The sequence below is a fragment of the Antechinus flavipes genome, chromosome 3 (assembly GCF_016432865.1).
Source record: "Antechinus flavipes isolate AdamAnt ecotype Samford, QLD, Australia chromosome 3, AdamAnt_v2, whole genome shotgun sequence".
NCBI classification, from domain to species: domain Eukaryota; kingdom Metazoa; phylum Chordata; class Mammalia; order Dasyuromorphia; family Dasyuridae; genus Antechinus; species Antechinus flavipes.
Genome location: NC_067400.1, coordinates 309541569 through 309564083, shown reverse-complemented (window position 1 = coordinate 309564083; position 22515 = coordinate 309541569). Strand labels below are relative to the sequence as shown.

Below are 22515 nucleotides of genomic sequence, written 5' to 3'. Positions count from 1 at the left end.
TCACTCCCTGAGACAGCAAGCAGTTTGATACAGATTATATATGTGCAATCAGTCGGGTAAAACATATTTCCATATTAGTCATATTATAAAAGAAAAGAGACCAATCCCCCCCCCCACATAAAAATAAAGTGAAAATAATATGTTTCTGCTTCTATTTGCATTCAGACTCTTAGTTCCTTCTCTACATAAGAATAGCATTTTTTCATCATGAGTTGAGTCTCTAATCTATGATGACTCACAACTTAAGGTTATAATCAATGGAGGCATTTCATTCTATTTTCTGGATACCTCACTAGGAGACTGGCATTATTATTATCTACTTTGCACATTTTACTTTTGAGAAAAGTGAGGCAGAAGTAGGGCAGTAAGTCACTTGTTCGGGTTCATTCATAAATCATTTAGAAAAGGAAACCAGGTATCTTGATTAATTCCAATCTCTTTTTATTTCTTACATATTGGTCCCTCAAGCTAAAACAACATTGCAATTTCATAGAGAGTTGTATTTATTACAAGTCACTGCTATAATACTAGAAGTTTTTGTTTGTGAGAATGAACCAAGCAAAGGGAAAATTTGAGTCTAGAATCACTGCTCTCTATATGGAGAGATGCTTTAACTAGATGAAGAACTAGGGGAAGAAGAGGGGAAAGTTATTGTTGCTTCATTTCTTTTTTTTTTTTAATTTTTAAATAACTTTTTATTGATAGAACGCATGCCAGGGTAGTTTTTTACAGCATTATCCCTTGCATTCACTTCTGTTCCGATTTTTCCCCTCCCTCCCTTCACCCCTTCCCCCAGATGGCAAGAGTCCTTTACATGTTGAATGGGTTGCAGTATATCCTAGATACAATATATGTGTGCAGAACCGAACAGTTTTCTTGTTGCACAGGGAGAATTGGATTCAGAAGGTATAAATAACCCGGGAAGAAAAACAAAAATGCAAGCAGTTTATATTCATTTCCCAGTGTTCTTTCTCTGGGTGTAGCTGCTTCTGTCCATCTTTGATCAATTAAAGCTCTCTTTATCAAAGAGATCCACTTCCATCAGAATATATCCTCAAACAGTATCGTTGTTGAGGTATATAATGATCTCCTGGTTCTGCTCATTTCACTCAGCATCAGTTCATGTAAGTCTCACCAGTCCTCTCTGTATTCATCCTGCTGGTCATTCCTTACAGAACAATAATATTCCATAACATTCATATACCACAATTTACTCAACCATTCTCCAATTGATGGACATCCTTTCATTTTCCAGTTCATTTCTTAAAAAAAAAAAAAAATCCTCAAATTATTGCCAAGCTTAGTTTAGATTTTCTTTTAAATTAAGTATTGAATACCTCCTATTTTTCTCTTCTTTCTGGAATTTATAACACTTCTTTAATCTATAAACTATCAAAAACTAGACTCTCATCTTATCTTACTGTCCCCTGCTTCCATCATCACAAGTAATTCTATAGGCAAAGAAGAAAACAACTTTAATCTTAATGAATTCTCAAGTTTATTTGAAACAATTAGAAATTCTGTAATGCTGGAGAAACTGAGACAAGATGGAGATTGGATAGGGTTATTAGTAGAGAGTAGGACTGGCCAAGGCATCTTAACCAGTCAGCTGAATTGGACGTTTGTCTCAAAGCATACAGCAATGAGCAAGGGATTCCAGAGACTCTTTTAGGGCTCCAATGATCAGGGAAACAAAGGCAAGGGGGCATAGAGCACTGGTGAGTGGGAACTCTAGAAAAAGATCATAAATTCAGTTCTGACAGGTTGGGGGTAAAAAAGGAAGGATCATAAATTCTGATAAGTTAGGAAGAAGCTAGGAAATACTAAATCTGAGGCAGAAGATACCCAAACAATTGAAATAAGCCATCTGAAGTTTATGGCTGGAATGCTAAAGTAGCCAGGACTCCCAGCCCTAATTATCTCAGTCCTAATGGCCAGGAAGGGGGGTTACCACCAGGGAAACTGAGGTAGAACAATTCAGGGAAACCAAGGCAGGGAAACTGAAGCACAACACTTCTTCTAAATAATTAAATAGTTCCCTTTATCCCTCACAGCTACAATAGAATGTTTTGGTATAGGGACAGAAATAGGAAGAAAAATTAGTTAAATATAAAATAGCATAAATAAAAATCCATTGGGCCTCTAAATCAAAAGAACAGCTTGTTAGTAGAATAGAATTATTGTCAGCATTCATTGAACACCTACCATGTCAAAATAACTATGTTAGCCATTGACAGCTACCCAAGTGGACTAAACTTCAGAAAGGGATGAACAAAAGCCCTGATTTTCTAAGAAGAACATTAACTTCTTGGCTTGAGCAAGATTTGTTGAATAAAGACAAAGGGTGGTAGAGATAAAGCAAACCTATTGATCTTGAGTGACTTCAATTATCCAACTATTGACAAGGATAATGGTGGCATTGTTTACAGAACAGAAGGCCTTAGGATAGGATATCTTTATCAAAGTATTTTTTTTTCCTGAGCAAAACAAATCTAGTCTGTCTTTGACAATTTTTTTTTTATGGATGCCAAATTATGTCCTTTCACATCTATTCTAGTTTCTAAGCAGAAAAGAACATGGCATTGTAGAGCATGATCTCTGGTTTCCATCACCAGCCTAGTTGTCCTACTCTGTGTTCGTTCCAAGTTGTAAAAAGATGGAGAACCTAGAACCAAATAAACTTTTCTCTCCATGTGTGATCTAATCAGAGCAAGCAGAGTGAAACCTTCTATGAATGTCTTAATGAAAATTAACAATGTATTAACTTATTTTTCTGTTCTGATTGAAAGAATTGGGAACTACACCAGTGAAAGAAGGACCAGCCTCAATGATAACTATGAATCTTGGAGACAAAATGTAATAGACTTCTGGCTACTTTGTAATCTTGGCAAGTTACTTGATCTCTCTAAGTCTCAGTTTCCTCATTTATAAAATGTAGATAATGATAATACCTACCTCAGAGTATAACTGTGTGGCTCAAGGTATTACCTCTATTCTTTGCTTCTAGTTACATAAAATGAGAATACAGAGCTACAGAAATGCATTTTTTAGGTAACAAGCATAAAAAAAAAAAAAAGACTGGGGAAAGAAAGATTGTTTTTAATCTGTATAATCTTGAAGTAAGCCTGTCCCTTGCAGATTCCATTGCAAACTATCATGAGACTCACAATAGTCAAATTATTGAAAATTCTGACAGCTCAAGAAACTTGCTAGATACAGGGGACAGATGAATAGTAAAAAATCTGTAAGCTAATGCTATTCAAATAATCAGCTAAATGTTAATAAGTTTATCTGAACTCATGAAATGGAGCTGGAAATCTTGAGAAATGGATTCTTTATGGATTATTTGTTTTTTCTTGCTTCTATATATTACAGATCAGAAAATCTGAGTGTTGGAAATATAGAATTTGGAAACCCCAAAATGGGTTGTGGGAGGAGATTTATTCCAACATTTTTGAACCTAGCAAGAATGTTTATTGGATTTTATAGTGGATATGAGTTCAGGTTAGTTCATGTCATATATCCAAACTGTCATTGGGGGGAAATTGAGAGGGTTTGTGTGCATGTTTCTTTTTTATAAAAGAAGCCTGCATTTATTTATTACCTTTTTGCAAGGATCTCAGGGCATTACAGGCACTTATATTATTAATCTTAACAGCTCTGGGAAGTAGGTAGAGTATATATAAGGCTTTTCCCCATTCCCAGAGAAAGAAAAAATAAAGGCAACAGAGTAAAGCAACCTACCTCAGTTTAGAAAATAAATAAGTTTTGGAATAAGAATTCAGTCAACTTTAGATTTAAGCACAGTAAAGAGAAGCATTTATCTCAACCCATACAAAATCCCTACCATATGCACACCACCATAACCAGCATCCTGTTGGGCCTTCAAAGCTATTCATAGCTCTGACAACATCCAATTGCCTCCCAACATGGACCTCCTGCTTTCTAGTCACTCCTGTCTCTAAATTATCTTAGAAATATACCAAAATTATTCTCACCTCTAAATATACACACATATGTATATGTATATGTATGTATGTATATGTATACATCTTTTTCAAATAGAATGTTTCGCTTTTCCTTCATCCCAATTGATCAAATTCTACCTTTTATTCATAAACTGAATAGACCCACTCAACCCTCATTAGACTTCAGTTTATTTCCCCCAATTAGAGTATCCTCAGTTGCAAAGATGGTCTCTGAAGCACTTTCCAATTCTAAAACTTATGATTTTATGATCCTAATTTCTACCTCTCCTATTAGGATTTCCATTACCACTCATATCCTTGTGGATATTCCCTCTTATCTGAAATTCTATAATAATTAATAGTAATGTAAGTGATATCTGTTGTGGGAGGAGATTTATTCCAACATTTTTGAACCTAGCAAGAATGTTTATTGGATTTTATAGTGGGTATGAGTTCAGGTTAGTTCATGTCATATATCCAAACTGTCATTGGGGGGAAATTGAGAGGGTTTGTGTGCATGTTGGGACATCTAATTTGATATTGCACCAAATCATTCATTATTGATTTCAGGTGTGATAGTTTATTTCCCTACCAGATTCTAAATTCTTAAAAGTTAATTATGTATCCTTAGTGTGTTCATTAATGCCTAACATAATACAAAGTAGGTACATAAGAAATACATTTTGGTTGATTACATGCATGGTTGAATAACTTTGTGACTTGAGGTACCAAAACCATAAACTATACTGCAGTCATTTTATTCTTGAAAGAAGAAAGGATATAAACAAGGAAAGATGACTCTCCCATTCAACTACAGAAGGAACCTGGAGTAGTCATCAGTCCACTTAACAAGAAGATGTGTAGAGAGTTTTTGGTTTTTCCTAGAAATCACCAGAACATAAACTCCAGAACTTTTTCAGATTTAGCCTTTCTCAAACTTTTTAAAAGATGTTTGAACTAGAACAATTATGAGGGGTCTTCCAGCTCAAAAACTATGATTGTTTTTCCTAACTATTTATTAGGTACTTAATATGTTCTAGACATTATTCTTAAGACAAAGAAAGGGGAAAACATAGTCCCTACCCTCAAAGAGTTCACGTTCTAATTAGAGAAAGAACATGAAGATAACCATGTGTTTTTACAAGATACAAGCAATGTAAGTGGAAGTGTAAATTCAAATGGAAGGGACTAGTAACATCCATATTCAATTTCAGCAAATACTTATTAGGTATATTCTGGATGCCAATTACCAAGGGAGATCAAATAAATAATATGATGATCTCTGCTTTCAGTATTAGGTGGGAGGATAGAGTATGTACACAATTACCTATTATTCATTATGGAATATGCTAGTGAACAACAACAACAAAAAAAAAAAAACAGTTTTTAAAAATGCTATTAAGAGGCCAAGGATAAAAAATTATTTTTAACTGCTTAAACAAGAGAAAAGATATCATGAAGGACTGGTGTTGTTTGTAGTTAGTCTTAACAGATCTATAGAATTCCAATCCATGAAAATGAAAAAGGAAAATATACCATGCATGGGGCACAGAATGAACAAAGAGTGAATGTCCAAAAATGTGGACTGTGTTCATAGGATAATTAATAGACCAATTGAATAATAGCATAGGGCATATGAACAATGTGATTTCTTTTTAAATTTTCTTCTGAAATTCTGATAATTCTGTTATCTGCCTAACTCACAATTTCAGGCATTCTAATCCATCTTCTTCTATGACCATCTTTGCAATGTATTTTATTATCCTCAAAGCTTCCAAGATCTGTGATTTCTTTAGTATGGGAACTCCTTCCACTGACACAGGTCATAATTTGTCTACAGCTTAGTAGATAAGTAAATAAACTATAATGAGGGGAAAAGTATCACCATCCAAACATATCTAGACAGGTTCTTTGATAATATGTATGAAATCTATCACTGGATCTACTTGCAAAATTATGATAGAACTTGCCAGTATCTATATTCCATTGGCATAACCTTCTGGCATAGCCAGAGTTTCCTGAATATAAGAATGAGCCAGCAGATCAAAATTTAATTCAAGTACCATTGTACAACTCAAAGAAAGATAACATATTTAAAAAATTCTCAGCAAATCAGATTTTGAAATTTTAATTTCAGTTGAGTAGATGCCCATCAATTAGGGAATGACTAAATAAGTTGTGGTATATGAATGTAAAGGAACATGATTATTCTATAAGAAATGATGAGGAGGCTTATTTCAAAAAAGGTTGGAAAGACCTATATGAACTGATGTTGAGTAAAGTAAACAGAAACAGAAAAACATTGTACACAGTAAGTGGCAATGTATGAGGATTAAGTCTGATAGATTTAGCTCTTCTCAGCAATAAGAGTGATCCAAGATAATTCCAAAACAGTTGAGATGGAAAGTGTCATCCTCATCCAGATAAAGAAAGACATTAAATACAGATCAAAACATACTTGTGGTGAGCTTTTTCTTCTTAAAACGCAGCCAGGTGATAAAAGTTAGCCCGGTTAGCTTAGAGGCCTATCTCTTCCAAGAGCTCTCTCCAAATGTCTTTAAATCCAAAGGTCTGGTCCTTCAGCCTCTCCCTCTGCTTTCTTCAGCCTCCAGCCAGCTCCAGTCTTCATGTCATTCCGGTGAAATCTCGACTTGTAGCGTCTTCCTCTCTAGAACTCTCCGACTGGCCCATTGGCCTATTTATGCTCCTTCCAGAGAGAGGGATTATGGGTAGTTCTACTTAGTACCTTGTTTCAGGTTCTGCCCAAAACATCTTTTTGTAAGATTAGATCAACTCTAACTACTTAGCAGTTAGTAAGGATTCCAACATCTCCCCCTTTCTTTTGTTTTAAAACATAGGGGGTTCCTGAGGGGGTACACATAAATCCATCAATATGGGCCAGAACTTTGTAACGGATATACATGGTATACATAAATCCATCAATATGGGAGGCATTATACATAATTTACAAAAGCACACAGCAATACAGTAATATAACACAGGCTAGTAGTAATGTAACAACATAAATCGACCTGAAAATTTACAAATGTCCATAAGTCCTAGAAATAGTCCATAAGGAATCCATTGTTCATTAGTTCATGCGCCAGGAATCTAATAATTCCTGTAAGCTCTGAAGTACTGCAAAAAGTCTCATCAACAATTTTTCATCTCAGGGAATCCAGTGATTCTTGCTGGTTTTTCAGGAACTGAAAGCTGAAGATTTTAAAGTTCTTTTGACAGTCTCATTGTCAGCCATCTGATTCCTTTTCCACCTGTGGAAATATAAGCAGATCCTCTTCCCCAAGCAGTTAACCTATCTAATTCTCTTCTGTTTACCACTTTTGGGATTTCTCCTCATCATCTGGTAATTACATTGGAGCTGTTTGCATTGGATATTGTCTTGTTGTCTTAAAAGGCCTGTATTCTCCCCAACTGTAATCCTGATTGCTTTTTTGTTGGTTGATGACATCAGAGTACTGAATTTCTAAAGTCTCTCTGGGTGTAACCTCAGCTGCTATCATGCCCCACCTATCCTTTGATTGATACTTTGGAGCTGGGCCCTGCCTCTCATTCCTCTGGGTCAATTACATTTAGAGGCCCAGTGAAAGCCTCGGTTACATTTTGGACATGGGGTTTTGGGTTTTCTCTCACCCTGTCTTCTCATTGTGTCTCTGTATCTACAATGAGCTCTCAAATGGCCAACTTTTCCGCACTTAAAACATCTACGAGTTTCTCTAGAATTCCTCTGCCAAGAAAGACCTTGTCTTTCCATGTTCATCATAGTCTGGGCATAATAAGCATTTGGGCCCACTGTGGCACAGCGTCTAATGATCTCCTCTAAAGGAGCATCTTTGTCTAGCCCCCATATAATTCTTTTGCAAACCTCATTGGCATTTTCCTTAGCCAAATGTTTAGTCATTATTTCTGTTGCTGCATTGTCTCCAATGGTTCTTATTACAGCTGTTTGTAAACGTCCCACAAAATCTGCAAAAGTTTCATTGGGACCTTGCTCTATTTTTGTGAAAGCATTATTTCCATCTTTCTGTCCAGGGAGAGAATTCCAAGCTTTTATTGCAGCCTTAGAAATGTGCTCATACACTGTTATGGGATAATAAATCTGTTCTGAACTCTCTGCATACTGACCTTCACCAGCTAGTTGGTCAAAAGTGATTTGTACAACAGCTCCTGTTTGCCTATTGCGTTGGGCTTGAATCCTACATAATTCATGAAACTCCGAAAGCCACAATAAATTTTGTCCCGGTTCTAGACAAGTTTTCACTATGGATTTCCAATCATTCGGGGTTAGGATTTCATAAGACAAATTATCTAGTAACATCTTCACATAAGATGATGTAGCCCCATAAAGAGTGCAACCCTTTTTCAAATCTTTAATTTTTTCCAAAGTAAAAGTAGTGTATTTTCTCTCTTTTTGACCTGAGGAGTTGAGCTCTTCAATCACAGGATATGCATTTATAAAATCAGATATATCTTCTCCTTCATTTTTTGCCTTAATGAATGCTTTTTCTAATCTTGTCAAATTCTGCTTTACAGGAGAAGCTGACTGTGTTTCTGTCTCTCTCCCTCCCCCTTGTTCTACCCATGAAGGGTTAATTGCGGGGGGAGGGTCATGAGATGTGGAATCACCTAATTCCTCCTTCTGTGAAGTATCATACTCAGAATTGTAATTAACTCCATTCTCATCTGATTTGTCCTCCTTTTCACCTAGTAAAGTTGGCACTTCCTCCTGTACTTTCCTTTTCATCATTCTATCACTTAAATAACTTCTTATAGCCAATTGTATTACATTATATGTATTAATTATTGTGTTAGGCCCATTTTTATCATAGAATTGACAAAGATCCTCTCCAACCAATTTCCATTCATTTAGATCTAATTCCTTATCAAGAGAGAAACAAGGACATATGTCCTTTAAAGTTTGTAAAAGTTCAGTGATTTGCTGTAAACTTATAATTAAACCTTGGCTTTCCATAATTTTGACAATGCTCTCTAAACATTTTCCTTGAACAGAAACAGAAGGCTGTTTTCTAAATATCTGTCCCATCTTAGATGAAATTCTACTTTAACTCTTTTAGCAAAATTTCTTTATTGCACTCACCCTAATTTCTGGGTTGAAGAGTCTTTTCCACTGGATCAGGATCAGAGGCTTTTCCACTTGAATCAGGATCGGAGCTTTTCCACTTGAATCAGGATCGGAGCTTTTCCACTGAAATCCACTGAGGGGTCTGTTTGTCCCACGTTCAGGGCGCCAAAATGTGGTGAGCTTTTTCTTCTTAAAACGCAGCCAGGTGATAAAAGTTAGCCCGGTTAGCTTAGAGGCCTATCTCTTCCAAGAGCTCTCTCCAAATGTCTTTAAATCCAAAGGTCTGGTCCTTCAGCCTCTCCCTCTGCTTTCTTCAGCCTCCAGCCAGCTCCAGTCTTCATGTCATTCCGGTGAAATCTCGACTTGTAGCGTCTTCCTCTCTAGAACTCTCCGACTGGCCCATTGGCCTATTTATGCTCCTTCCAGAGAGAGGGATTATGGGTAGTTCTACTTAGTACCTTGTTTCAGGTTCTGCCCAAAACATCTTTTTGTAAGATTAGATCAACTCTAACTACTTAGCAGTTAGTAAGGATTCCAACACATACTGTTTTCACTTTTTTTTCTTTCTCTTTTGTTTTTCTCTTTTTGTTTTGATTTTTCTTTAACATTGTGATTTATATGGATATATGTTTAAAATGTATATGCATAACCTATATCAGATTGCTTGCCGTTTTGAGGAGAGAGGAAAAAAGGGAAGGAAGGGGAAAAATTTGGAACTCAAAATTTTACAAAGATAGATATTGAAAATTATCTTTACATGTAATTGGAAAAAAATAAAATACTGTTATGAAAAAAAATTGAATTCGAGCTTAATGGATCATCTTAAACTATATTCATTATTTGTTTATTGAAAAATTGGAAGGAGATCTCCAATGAGAATACTCCAGAAAGACATCCTTATACCCATACTATTTAACATTGTTTATCAATGAGTGAACTTAAGGAATAGATAGAATTTTTATCAAGTTACACTGATAAAAATCTAAGAAAGATAACTAACATGCTAGTTGATAGGTTCCCAAAAATATCTTAATAGGCTAAACATTATGCAAAGCACATAAAATTAGTTCAATAGTGGTAAGTGAACATACTTACCCTGGGATTTTTGGGACTCAATTCACAAGTAGAAGAAGAGAGAACTATGGCTATACAACTAATAAAATTTAAAAAAAAATCGGGGGATATTAGCAGACTATGAGCCCAATATGAGTTAACCATATGCTTTGGGAGGCAAAATCCCTGATGTAATTTTGGGTTCAATAAGAAATCCATAGGAATAAGGAATTGATAGTACTGGTATATTTTCTCTTTGTAAGACTATCTCTGGAGTATTGTATTGTCTTCTAGGGAATATAGTTTAAGAAGGACTCTGGAAAACTGGAAGATATCTTGAGGAAAGAAGCTAAAATGATTTTCTTCAGATTTTGTTGTAAGAGATTAAATAAGAAATCTCCTTATTAGTAGTAAGTTCATTTCAAATCATTATAAGGACGTGACTTTCCCCATATGAACCTAATTCCCATGTAAACCATAGAACCCAATCGAGAAAGGATGTGACTCCCCCTGTAAGGACTTGACTACTCTCTCACCCCAAGAGCATATATTTTAACTCCTTCTCCTATGAAAACCTGACCGTTCCTTGACCCATAAGAACATATATTTCAACTCTTTCCTTTTTAATTATAAGACAGACATGTACCACCGGTGTTTTAGCTCCAATTATATGATTCCAGGAACTCGCCACTCCTTGGAACTGTTGCTGTTGATAAGGACTGGCCCCCTTATCAATGCAACATTTGATTAGAACTACCTGGAGCCCTAGTTGGTGCGACCTTGTCTTAGATGAGGTCTTCATTTGGCCCAAAGCCTTCTTTGTTTGGACTCCTATAAAGAGTGGGCAAAGCTTTCTCCACTTTGAAGCCTCACCTATGGAGATGACGATCTGCCTAGGACTTTCCCGATCAAGACTCACAGGCTAAAATATGGGGCCTTCCCAGCCGTCCAATTAGAGTTGAAGCTCCCTCGATCATACTGAGTAATGTATTCTCTCTCTTTCTCTGCTATTCTAATCATAATCCTTATTATTCTTTGCCTCTTGTGTATTATTTGCTGTATGTGTTGTTATTGCAAGCATTCTATCCCGTGCATTGTATAATTAAATTTTACCTTTACTTTAACTGAGCCTGAGAGCGTCATTTATAAAAGCGGATTTGAACTTCTCTTAAAAATCATATAACATTAATAGAACAGAGATAAGCATAAGGAAATGGGGATGTTCCGTATTTAGAAGAAAAAACTAAGGAAGGGCATGGTAGCTATTTTCAAGTACTTGAAAATCTAGTTTATGAAAGAGGAATATGATTATTTTTGTTTTATCCAGTAAGGCAGAACTGAGGAAACCTGATAAAAGTTATCATGGAGCAAATATTAGTAATCTTATAAATTTAAAGTAGCCTACCTTAAGTTGAAGGGGAGAAGAAGGGAGAAGTCTCCCTCATTGGGTAGGTTTTCAGGCAAAACTGGATGTCAACTTGGTTGTATTGTCCTGGGGATTCTTTTTTAACCTATAGATGAAACAAGTAGCTTATGAAGACTCCTCCAATTCTATGATACTGATCTTGATTCTCAATGTTTTCTTATTATTCAATATATTATCAAAAAAGAAACATTCTAAATAAGTAAAATAGTCTATCCTTCTACCAATATGAGTGAAGATCATGAAATCCACATTCTTATCTTAGTCACAATTGAAAGACAGATTTAGGTAGAAAGAAGATTTTGATCTTATCTGAGAATACCTCAAATTCCCATAAAAAGCAATCTCTCTAAAATAGTGGAGACTCAAGTTCTCAATTTTTCATTCTTCTGGAAAACAATATTAAGTGATACCATGTGCAATGCATTGTATTGGATAAATGAGATAGATTTTTATATTATGAGATCCTTGAAAATAGGAACCTATGTATCAGTATATTCTTCTATATAAACCATGCTTTTTAACATTTGTAGTCATAATCTTTAACACATTTTGATTGGGTTAACTTAGTACCATACCCAGTTAGTGATTATAGTGATATAATCATGAAAAAAAGAATTGAGATGTTATAACTATAAGTTTTCAAATAATATCTAAGTTTATTCTCAGTTATGCATTTTACCCTTTGCTAAGTTAGGTCTTAGTCAATATGTTTCAGTATTGGTTCCCCAGGTGAAAGTTATCCTTAGCTCACTCAAATTTCCATAAACAGACACCTACATGGAGAAATAGACAGAACATTGGCTTTAGAGTCAAAAAGATCTGAGTAAATATCCTACTTCAGAAACTTATTAGCTGTGTGTGAGAAAGTCAATCCACAGATATGGACATCATTACTACTCTATTTTAAAAAATATATCTGGTACTTATTTAGCTTTGAACATGTGTCCCACTCCAGCCTTGTATAATTTAAGGCCCTTTAGTACAATCATTTTATTTGTATCCTCAGTGCTCAACACAGTTCATGGCACAAGATGGTTAACAAGTGCTCATTGATTGATAATTCCCTTAGCATAGAATTACAGGATTTAGAGCTTGAAGTTGCCTTATATATTATCTAGTGCAAATCTTTTCTTTTAAAGATGAGGAAAATGAAGTTCATATAAATAAAGGAGTTTCCTATGGTTACCAAGGAAGTAGCAAAATCAAAGTTTGTATCTGAGGCCTTTAACTCCCAAGTCAGTATTTTTTGCCTCTCCTTCCCCCACCAACTCTAACCCCCTTTACTATAGCAGTCTGTCTCAATAACAGTAGAAGTTGGTATATATTTGGCAAGAATAACACCCACATCTCTCTAAAATAAAAATAGCTATATATGAAAGAAAAAGTATGAGTACAATAAGATAGATGATTAATATGACTTGACTTACTCTGGAGCATAGTATATCTCATTATTACTGTTGTCATAGCTTGCAACATTGCTATTGGGTTTGAGCTAGCCTCAGCATTTTTGTCCACCTGCACTAATTTCCTAAGATACCTTCATACTATCCTATTTGTGTTAAAAAAAATTTTTCCTTTTTTCCCTTATATTATGTAGTCCCTTAATTTCATTGAAAAAAAAAGTTTTATAAAAAAGGAAATAAGTAGGGGCAGCTAGATGGCACAATGGATAGAGTACTATGTGAAGTCAGGAGGATTTGAGTTCAATTCCAGACTCAGACACTTAACACTTCCTTGCTGTGTGACCCTGGGCAAGTCACTTAACCCCAATTGCCTCAACAAGAAAAGAAAAAAAAAAAAAAGGAAACAAGTAGATTCCTAGGAATAATATGATATAGGCACAGAAGCTACATTTTCCCAATTTAATGAAACATTAGTAAATGTTAGATGTTTTCATTTAATAAGCATTTATTGAGTGTCCATGTGTGGTACCTCTTGTACTCAAGGAGCCTACATTTTAATAGGAGAGTTAAAATATATAACCTCGACAATAATAGTTCATTCTTTAAGATTTGTAACACACTTTCCCTCAGAATTCCCATGAAGTTAAAAAAAAAAAAGGTAGGTGCTATATTTTCTATTATGCAAACCAAAAAAAACTGAGATTAAACAATTTGTCCATGATTATTAAACTATTGAAGAGTTCTCCTGACTCTTATTTATTCCATTATACTTTCCCATTCACTCTAATACAAGACAGATTGTAATAAGTACCATATTAAAAGGGGTGGGAGAGGGATCCTCAGTTATCTATAGGTTTTTAAATGTTGTGATGATCACTTCCAACTGGGCAATAAATGTGAAAGGGAATAAGTATTTATTAAGACCTTTCTGTTCAGTTATTTTTTAGTTATATCCCATTTTTCATGACCCCATTTGGGATTTTCTTAGCAAAGATTCTAGAAATTGAGGGAAACAGGGTTAAGTGACTTTCCTAGAATCACAGAGTTAATAAATGTCTGAGGTTAGATTTGAATTCAGGAAGATGAATATTAAGAATTCAGCACAATGCTAAATGTTTGGAATGCAAATATAAAAGCCAGACAGTGCCTACCCCACTCCTCAAGGGATTTACATTTAAGTAGCAGGAGAAAACACATTTAAAAGGACCTACCTTAAGAATTTTATAGATGGCATCAGGATCCAGTGATTGGGAAGATGTAGCAATAGAGTAGGTCATGGGAAAAATCAAGGGTGGCTTCTTGGAGGAAGTAGTAGCACTTGAACTTGACTTAAAGTATAGTTTAGATATAGGAGAGAGCTGGAAGGGAAAGATTATCTTAGGCAAAGAGAACAGTATGAGCAAATGCATGGATGTAGCAAAGTAGCAAGTTGGTTCAGTGGTACAGAAGGAATAGCAGAAAATAAATGTTAAAAATATGGGTTGAGGTCAGAGAGTGACTAAACTAAGAAGTCTTGAGTTTTATTTTGTAGACTGTTGTGAATCTTTCAAGAGTTTAGAATAGGAGAGTGATATTTTGGGAAATTTAATGTGGCAGCAATGCCTAAAGTACAGTTATCCCTTCTATAGCATAAGTTAGAGCCTCCATGCCCCACAGTCTAGGAAATCCTCATTAAAAGTTTTATCCCTCCTTCATATCAAAGAAGTATGATTTTTTCTTTTCCTTATATGGAGAATTGACAGTACCTTATTATAAAATTTGAGTTAATCAATCATATCATATCATAAAAAATGTTTATGTAATGTAAATTTTGTAAAATGTAATGTAAATGTTTATAGCAGCTCTCTTTATGGTAGCAAAGAATTGAAAATTCTAATGGATGCCCATCAATTGGGGAATGGCTGAAGAAACTGTGATATATGAATGTAATGGAATACTATTGTTCTATAAGAAATAATGAGTAGTCAGATTTCAGAAAAACCGGGAGAGACTTATATGAACTGATGCTGAGTGAAATGAACAGAGCCAGGAGATTGTACACTGTGATAATAACATTGATCACCATGATCCATGATCACCATGATCAATTTTGATAGACTTAGCTCTTCTCAGCAACAGAATGATGTAAGATAATTCTGGAAGACTCATGATAGAAAATGCTATCATACCCAAAGAAAGAACTATGGAGTCTGAATGCAGACTGAAGGAGGCTATTTTCACTTTTTTTTTCTTTCTCATGGTTTTTCCCTTTTATTCTGATTCTTCTTTCACAACATGACTAATGTGGAAACATGTTTAATATGATTGTACATGTATAACCCTATATCAATCACTTGATGTTTTGGAAAGAAGAATAGGGAGGGAAGAAAAATAGAAATGAAAATCTCATAAAAGTAAATGTCAAAAAATTTAAAATATATATATATATATATATATATATATATATATATAGAGAGAGAGAGAGAGAGAGAGAGAGAGAGGGAGTGAGAATATTCTATCATTGGCTCTATGTCAACTGCTGGTCTTCTTGTGTCATCTTCAGCTTCTGCAAAACTCCAAAAAAAAAATAATCCCAATTTCTCATGCCAGACTGTTATATCAAAATCATGATGGGGACAGTTGTGAGGTGAAATCTATAACTGTAGATTGGGGAAGGATTAAATTGCATCTGCGAGACTGGTTAGAAGGGGACTAGGATGAGTAAGATCTTGTATAATGAGGAATTGATCTCAGGTGGCAGAGGAGAGAAGTGAGAGAGATGCCAAAAAAACATTTTGGATGTAAAATCAAGAGAACTTAGCAACTCATTGGTAGAAAAAAAAGATAGCTAAGGCGATAGAAACAGTTTTGGTTTTTTTGTTGTTGTTGTTGTTGTTGTTGTTGTTGTTGTTTGTTTTTTAAGCTAGGAAGATGGTGGGGTCATTAACCATACTACTATAAGAGAATCAAGTGAAAGAATAGATTGGGGAAGAAAAAGCAGATTTGATAGGAAATAATAGGTTTTGTAGGAAAGATTGAGTTTAATTTCCTATATGAGATTTGAGCTCTTCCTCTGTAAGGGAAGGCAGAGGAAGAGGTAAAAAAGGTAATAGATACCCTGTTACTGTTTATCCTCACCATGATCTCTAATCTTTTGACCACTCAGTCCTCTCTCAGGATATCACCCCTGCACTTGCCACTCTTTTTCTTCTCTCTATGATTTTTTTAAATTTTTTTTTTGTCATACTATTTAGATCTACACTGCATTCATTTCTGGCCCCTTCGTATAGTTGAATTACACTCAGCCAAGCTTCAACCTTGGATCTCTCCCAACATCATCATCTTTTTGCCTGCACACATCCTGATTGAATAAAGGAGGAGAAAATCATGCAATTATTTTGACAAACTCTACTACAAAATCATGTGACTCAACTGGGCCATCGCTGCTAAGAGGCAATCCTACCATACCTCCAATATCAACTTATTATCCCACTCTCCACAGTGGAGTACCCTTTTATCCTTCTTCAAACCTTGTATGGCTTCCCCTGTTCCCATTCTCTCAGCCAAGAACTTTGTCTCATATTTTACAAACAAAAAAATGAGGACATTCACTAAAAGCTCTTGTTACCCCCTTCTTCCTCATCTCCCATCAACAAGATGACTTTTACCACTTTCTCTTTCTTCACCTCATTTCACATGATGAATTGACCTTACTCATCATAAAGCTACCCCCTATACGTGTTCAAAAGATTCCCTTTTATATCTTCTCCAACAGATTGTTCCTTCTCTCTTCCCCCACTCTTTAAATTATTTTCAATCTCTCTCTCTACTGCCTCATTTTCTATTACCTAAAAACATTCCCATATCTTCCTCATTCTGAAAAAAAAAAAAATAAACCTTCACTTGATCTTCTCATCCATGTTAACTGTTATCCTATTTAGATTCTTCCCCTTTCCCTCCTCTCACTTTTTTCTCAATCCTTTATAATCTGATTTCCCACCTGATTATTCTGCTCTCTGTAACGCTGCTGATTGTTTCTTCGTTGCCAAATCCAATGGCCTTTTCTCAGTCCTCATTTTCCTTCTCTATATAGTTTTTGATGGTGTTGATCATTCTCTCCTTATTGATATTCTCTTTTCATTAAGTTGTCGGGACTCCACTCTGTCTTGATTTTCTTCCTATCTGACTTCTCCTTCTCTATCTCTTTTCTGGATCCTTCTCTAGATCATGCCCTCTAAACATGGGGTTCTCTCCTGGGTCCTCTTCTCTTCTCCCTTTATACTGCTCCATTTGGTGATCTTATCAGCTCACATGGATTTTGTAATGACCGCATATTTAAAATCAGCCGGAGTCAGGAATTCAGGTTAAGGGGAAAATCTTCAATATTTATTAAGGTGAAGAGGTGAATAAAGATTGCGATAGCAATATGGGCAGCTGCGACAGGAAGCCAGCTAACCGAGAGCGATCTGAGCTGAGCCAACCATCGCAATAGCAATCCCAAAAGTCTCTCCTTCCCCTTCCTTTTCCACTCCCCTGCCTCCACCCACCAAAATCGTCATTTCCTATACAACACATCAGGACTTGCACAAAGAGTGGGCGGGGGCCATTCTTTCTCCAAGCTTATATATTAATAGAGTATGGTCCAATTACTATTTAGCCTCATGTGCTTGGGACCTCAGTGCATCAACTCAAGCCTCAGCCCATTACAGGATTCAATTGTTATCTTTATGCTGATGATTCTGCAGTTCCCTTTTTCTGCCCCAGTCTCTCTCCTGATTTCCAGTCTTCCATCTCTAACTACCTTTCTTGAACTGAATATTCAGTATCCATTTTAAACCCAATCTGTTCAGAACACAACTCATTCTCTTTCCTCCTAAGTCCCACATCTTCCTTTCCCTATTGCTATAGAGGGTAACACCATCCTCTCACAACCTAGGAGTCATCCTTATTGTCTTGCATTTTACATATCTGAGGTATTATCAAGACCTGTCCATTTCATCTTTGTAAAATTTCTCCAATACACCTTTCTCTCCTCTGACACAGCTGTCACTCTAGTGCAAGCTTTTATTACCACACTCCTGGATTATTGCAAGAGCCTGATGGTAGGTCTCCCTGACTCTAGTCTCTCCCCACTCCTATCCCTTCTCCATTTGGCAACCAAAGTGTTTTCCCCAAAATGTAGGTCTCATTATGTCACCTTCCTAGTCAACTCTTATACTTTGTTCACCAACATATACTCTCTGATCCAGTGACACTGACTTCTTGGTAATTTCACAGACATGACACTTGATTTCTTGATTCTAGCTTCCTAAAAGTCCCAACTAAAACCCAACCTTTTATAGAAAAATCTTCTGTTACTCCTCTTAATTCTAAAGTTTTCCCTCTTTTACTATTTCCTATTTATCCTCCATATAGCTAACTTTGTATGTACTTGCATGTTGTCTCCTGTATTAGATTGTAAACTGTTGCATTTACAATCTAATACAGGTTGTGTTTTAACTCTCTTTATATCCCTACTGCAAAGCACTGTGTCTGTCATAGTAGGTGCTTAATAATTATTTAATAATTGAATTAAATCTTATTTACATCATTAATGGAGATATGTGTTTAATATGATTGTACATGTGTAACCTATATTAGGTTGTTATCTTGGGGAGAGAGATGAGAGGAAGGAAGAAAAATGTTGAAAAGTTTAAAAAAAAGATTAAAATAAACTGACACACTTTTATTGAACTGAATTAATTTATGTTCTGTATGTGCACATATAAACATTTTAGAATGGAAAAAAATTGAGTAAAAGACAAAGATGGAAGTAATTGTGCATATGAATATGGAACTTGGGGGAGAAGGTAGGACTGGATATCTATCTATATCTATGAAATCAATGAAACTAAGGGGGTGAAAGAAAGTAAAGTGATAAAAGAAAGCTAAGGACAGAGCCTGGAGGAATGCATATAATTTAAAGGGCAGGAAGAGGGGATCCAGAATAAAGGATAGAGAAAGATGTTGCAGAGCCATAACTCTTCTTCCTGTTCAAAGTCTTTTCTTAACAATCAGTTGTCATCTCACTTTCAATACTTACTTAACATTGTTTTCTCTTCACACATCTTTTGTTCATTTAAACTAAACAATTTCCCACTTCCATGCTGCTTTTGAGCAGTTTGACACTGAGGCTTGGGGTGCTTAGTATTCCTAGCTTCATAAGGTTCAACTCATATCTCCAAGAGAGACCTCTATGTTACCCTAAATTGTTATCATTTCCCTCCCACATCCATCCCACAAATATTCCTTTATAATTATTATCTGTGTGTATATAGCCTCTATTATTTTTTGTTGCCATTTTAGTCATTAGAATATTCTTTACTTTAAAAAAGAAGCCTAAAAACCCTATCTTCATATGTCTGAAGGGTTCTGATTTCTGATTTCTTATAGTCTCATAGAGATTAGATTTGTTTATGTACATATTGTTTATTTCTGTTGCTTGCTACTGGGATAATATCAATTCTTTGAAATCAGGGATTATTTCCATTTTTTACTTCATTTGGCTCAGCCTAATATAAAGTTTGACATGTTATATGCTTAGTATATTCTTATGGAATTTAATTAGATAGATAGGAGATGAGGGGGAGATTGGGAAGTACCTTATTGAAGAAGCCAAAGAGTGCCTAAAAGGAAGGGGATAATACTTGACATTCTACAATGATATAAAATATTAGAACTCAAAGCCCATTATTTTTTTGTAACTAGTTGGTCACTGTTAAACTTTAGAAAAGTACAGTTATCTCTTCCACATAATGACTTTCACCATTGAAATTTTGAGATATTGAATTGGCCTAAAAATTAAATGGAAATTGGGGAGAAATTTTGCAGAAGTCACAGATAACATGTGAAGGAGAACAGATGACACATAACCTATAATCAAATTCTTAGTACAAATTTTATAATAAGGTACTATAAACATCCCATAAACACAAAAGAAAAAAAAAATTAGACATTTCTAGTCTGAAGGGAAGGCCAAAAATTTTTAACTTGGATATTTTAGATCATGGGGGTGCTGTGCTACTAATCTTTGTGATATGGAAGAGATAACTATAGTTTAGAGAAAATGGAAAAGTTTTGGAAGGAATCATAGTGTAGGGGAATGAATATTCAATATAATAACAGAAGACTTTGAGTTCAAATCACATCTCTGTCTCTTGCTATTTATGTGAAGTTTCCTCTGATATAACGTGATAGGGTTGGATTAGATGAATTCTAATTTTCCTTCCAGAATTAAATCTATTAGTAAGTATTAAAAAAAAGTGAATAAGTAATAAACAGAGGCAAAGAGAAAAAGCAGGTTTTTTGATAAATTTGGCAATGAGGAAAAAGTGAGAGATTTGATAGTCCTTTAAGGATAACAATGAACATACAAGGTTATACAAATTTGCATTATTTTTTGTATTAATCTGTGATTTTTTTTTTTTTTTTGTCATTGGCTTTTGGCCTTTGCGAGAATTTTGGAAATCCATGCCATATTAGTTTTTGGTGCTATAAGGGTCACCAGTAAAGCATGATAGTCTTTTCATTTATCTGAGCATCTTTTAATAGTTACCTTCAAAATTTTGAAGAATTGTATTATAGAAGGAAGAAAAGATTTGTTCTGACCTATAGTGAAGAACTAGAAGTGATAGATAGGAATCACAAACCAGTTTTAAGTTTGATTAGGAAAAATTTCATAATGATTAGGGCTGTTCAGAAGTGGCTGTCTTGGGAGGTTGTTTTTCATTTAAGGTGTTTAAGCAAAAGAAAATAACCAGTTGTTGGATATGGGGAAAAGGAGATTTTTGAATGGATATAAGTTGGATTATATTATTTCTATTACTTCTTCCAGTACAACATTCTGTGGTTTATAATCTCAAAGTTTTAACAATCACTTTATAAAATACCTTTAGAATAAAAACATTTTGTTTTGATGAAATGGGGGCATAGCAAGAGTAAATAATTTAATGACTTTTAGAAGATTGAAAAATACCCGCAATCACATGTGCTCACTTACTTTTCTATTCAAAAGAACAAAGCTTATTAAAACACTTTCTCTGTCACCCAAGGGCATCATCCCAGTATGATGGGTCATTTTAAAGTGAGAGAGATGATAAACCAAAGAAAACTAAAGAGGTTTTTTAAAATGTGCATTCTTCTAGATCACAAAATTAGATAGTGTCAGAGTCTGCTTTAGAATCTCTCTCCTAGGAATGCAAGGTTATGTTTAAGTGATTTGAACTAAACCACCTTTAGCCTAGTTGAAACCATTTGGTTCAGTATGGTTTATGAGTAGAGAGAGAGAAAATCTGATAGAAAAAACCTTTTCAGCATATTGACCTTGTACAGGAGCTGAGGCATCTTCTGCTAAGTCACAGAATTTGTTTAAAAGAAATTAGCCTCATATCAAAGGTTTTGCAACTTGTGCTAATCAGAAGCTGCCTGTCAAGTTGAAGTAGCATCAAGTGGCTCAGAACAAGGGCTCTTGGGCGTTAAATGGTTCATACCAAATACCAAACCTATTATCATGATTGGCTGTTATAGCCCTCTAAACGGCAAAAGTGATTAAATTGGTCATTATGAAGCCCTAAAGATGCATAATTATGACAAATAAGGCTCAAGTGCTGGGAGATTTCTATCTCACTGGCTGGATTACATTTCAAGGAGGAATCAAGGAAGGAACGTGGTGGGTTGTGTTTTTTTTTTTTTCCCCAAATACATTAACTATTAGTTGAAGTAGCTAAGGAACCAAATTTCTTAGATCTCTATAAGTTGTCATTCTCATTCAGAGAAAGTGGTTATATACATCAAAATACACCCTAGAGAACACTCACCTTTACATTTTAGTTCTGATCCAAATCCAACCCAATCCATATCAACCCAATAAACACTTATTGAATATTTATAGATACATACTTATCTGTTTGTCTTGACACATTCTCTGTAATTTATAGTCTTAAAAGCTAACATACCATACTAAGAGTTAAAGTGACTTTACCCATGGTTCCATAGCCAATTATATGTCAGAGATAAAATATGAACTCAGATGTTCTTTATCTTTCAGACTAGCTCTCCATCTCCTATGCTATGCTTCCTCTTTATAATTTGGGAAAGGAGATCATATTAACAGCTAAAGGATCAAAAAAGAGTTCCCACAGATTGTGACTGCTGAGTTGAGCCATTGAAAGAAGATTTGTAGTCTTTCTGTTTCTATCTAGGTAGCTAAGAAGCTATAGAGTTAGCCAATCTATCCTTACTATGTTTCCTAGCATAGCCTTGAGAATTCCTAGCTAATTGTAAGTTCTTTTTAAAATTTTACTTATTGACTTACACACAAGAGCACTTGATATCATTAAGATAGTCTCTGAAAGCATTTATGCAATCTCAATTATTGCTTCTTTTTCCCACTAAATATGAGATCCTTAATGTAGCTCATGATGATTGAATAACAGAATGGATGGATGCAGTTCTAACTGAGCTATTTGCCATTGCCAATGGAAGAAAGCAGTACTATAAGAATGACTCAATTTTATTTTATCACTCTTATGAAATCCTGCCCAAGAA

The 22515-nt window shown here is 35.1% G+C and overlaps 1 protein-coding gene across 3 annotated transcripts in view; it reads left to right on the top strand.

Annotated features, from left to right (window-relative positions):
• The window catches only part of LSAMP (limbic system associated membrane protein), a 781204-nt gene that overhangs the window by 555645 nt on the left and 203044 nt on the right, over positions 1 to 22515 (top strand). The window lies entirely within an intron of this gene.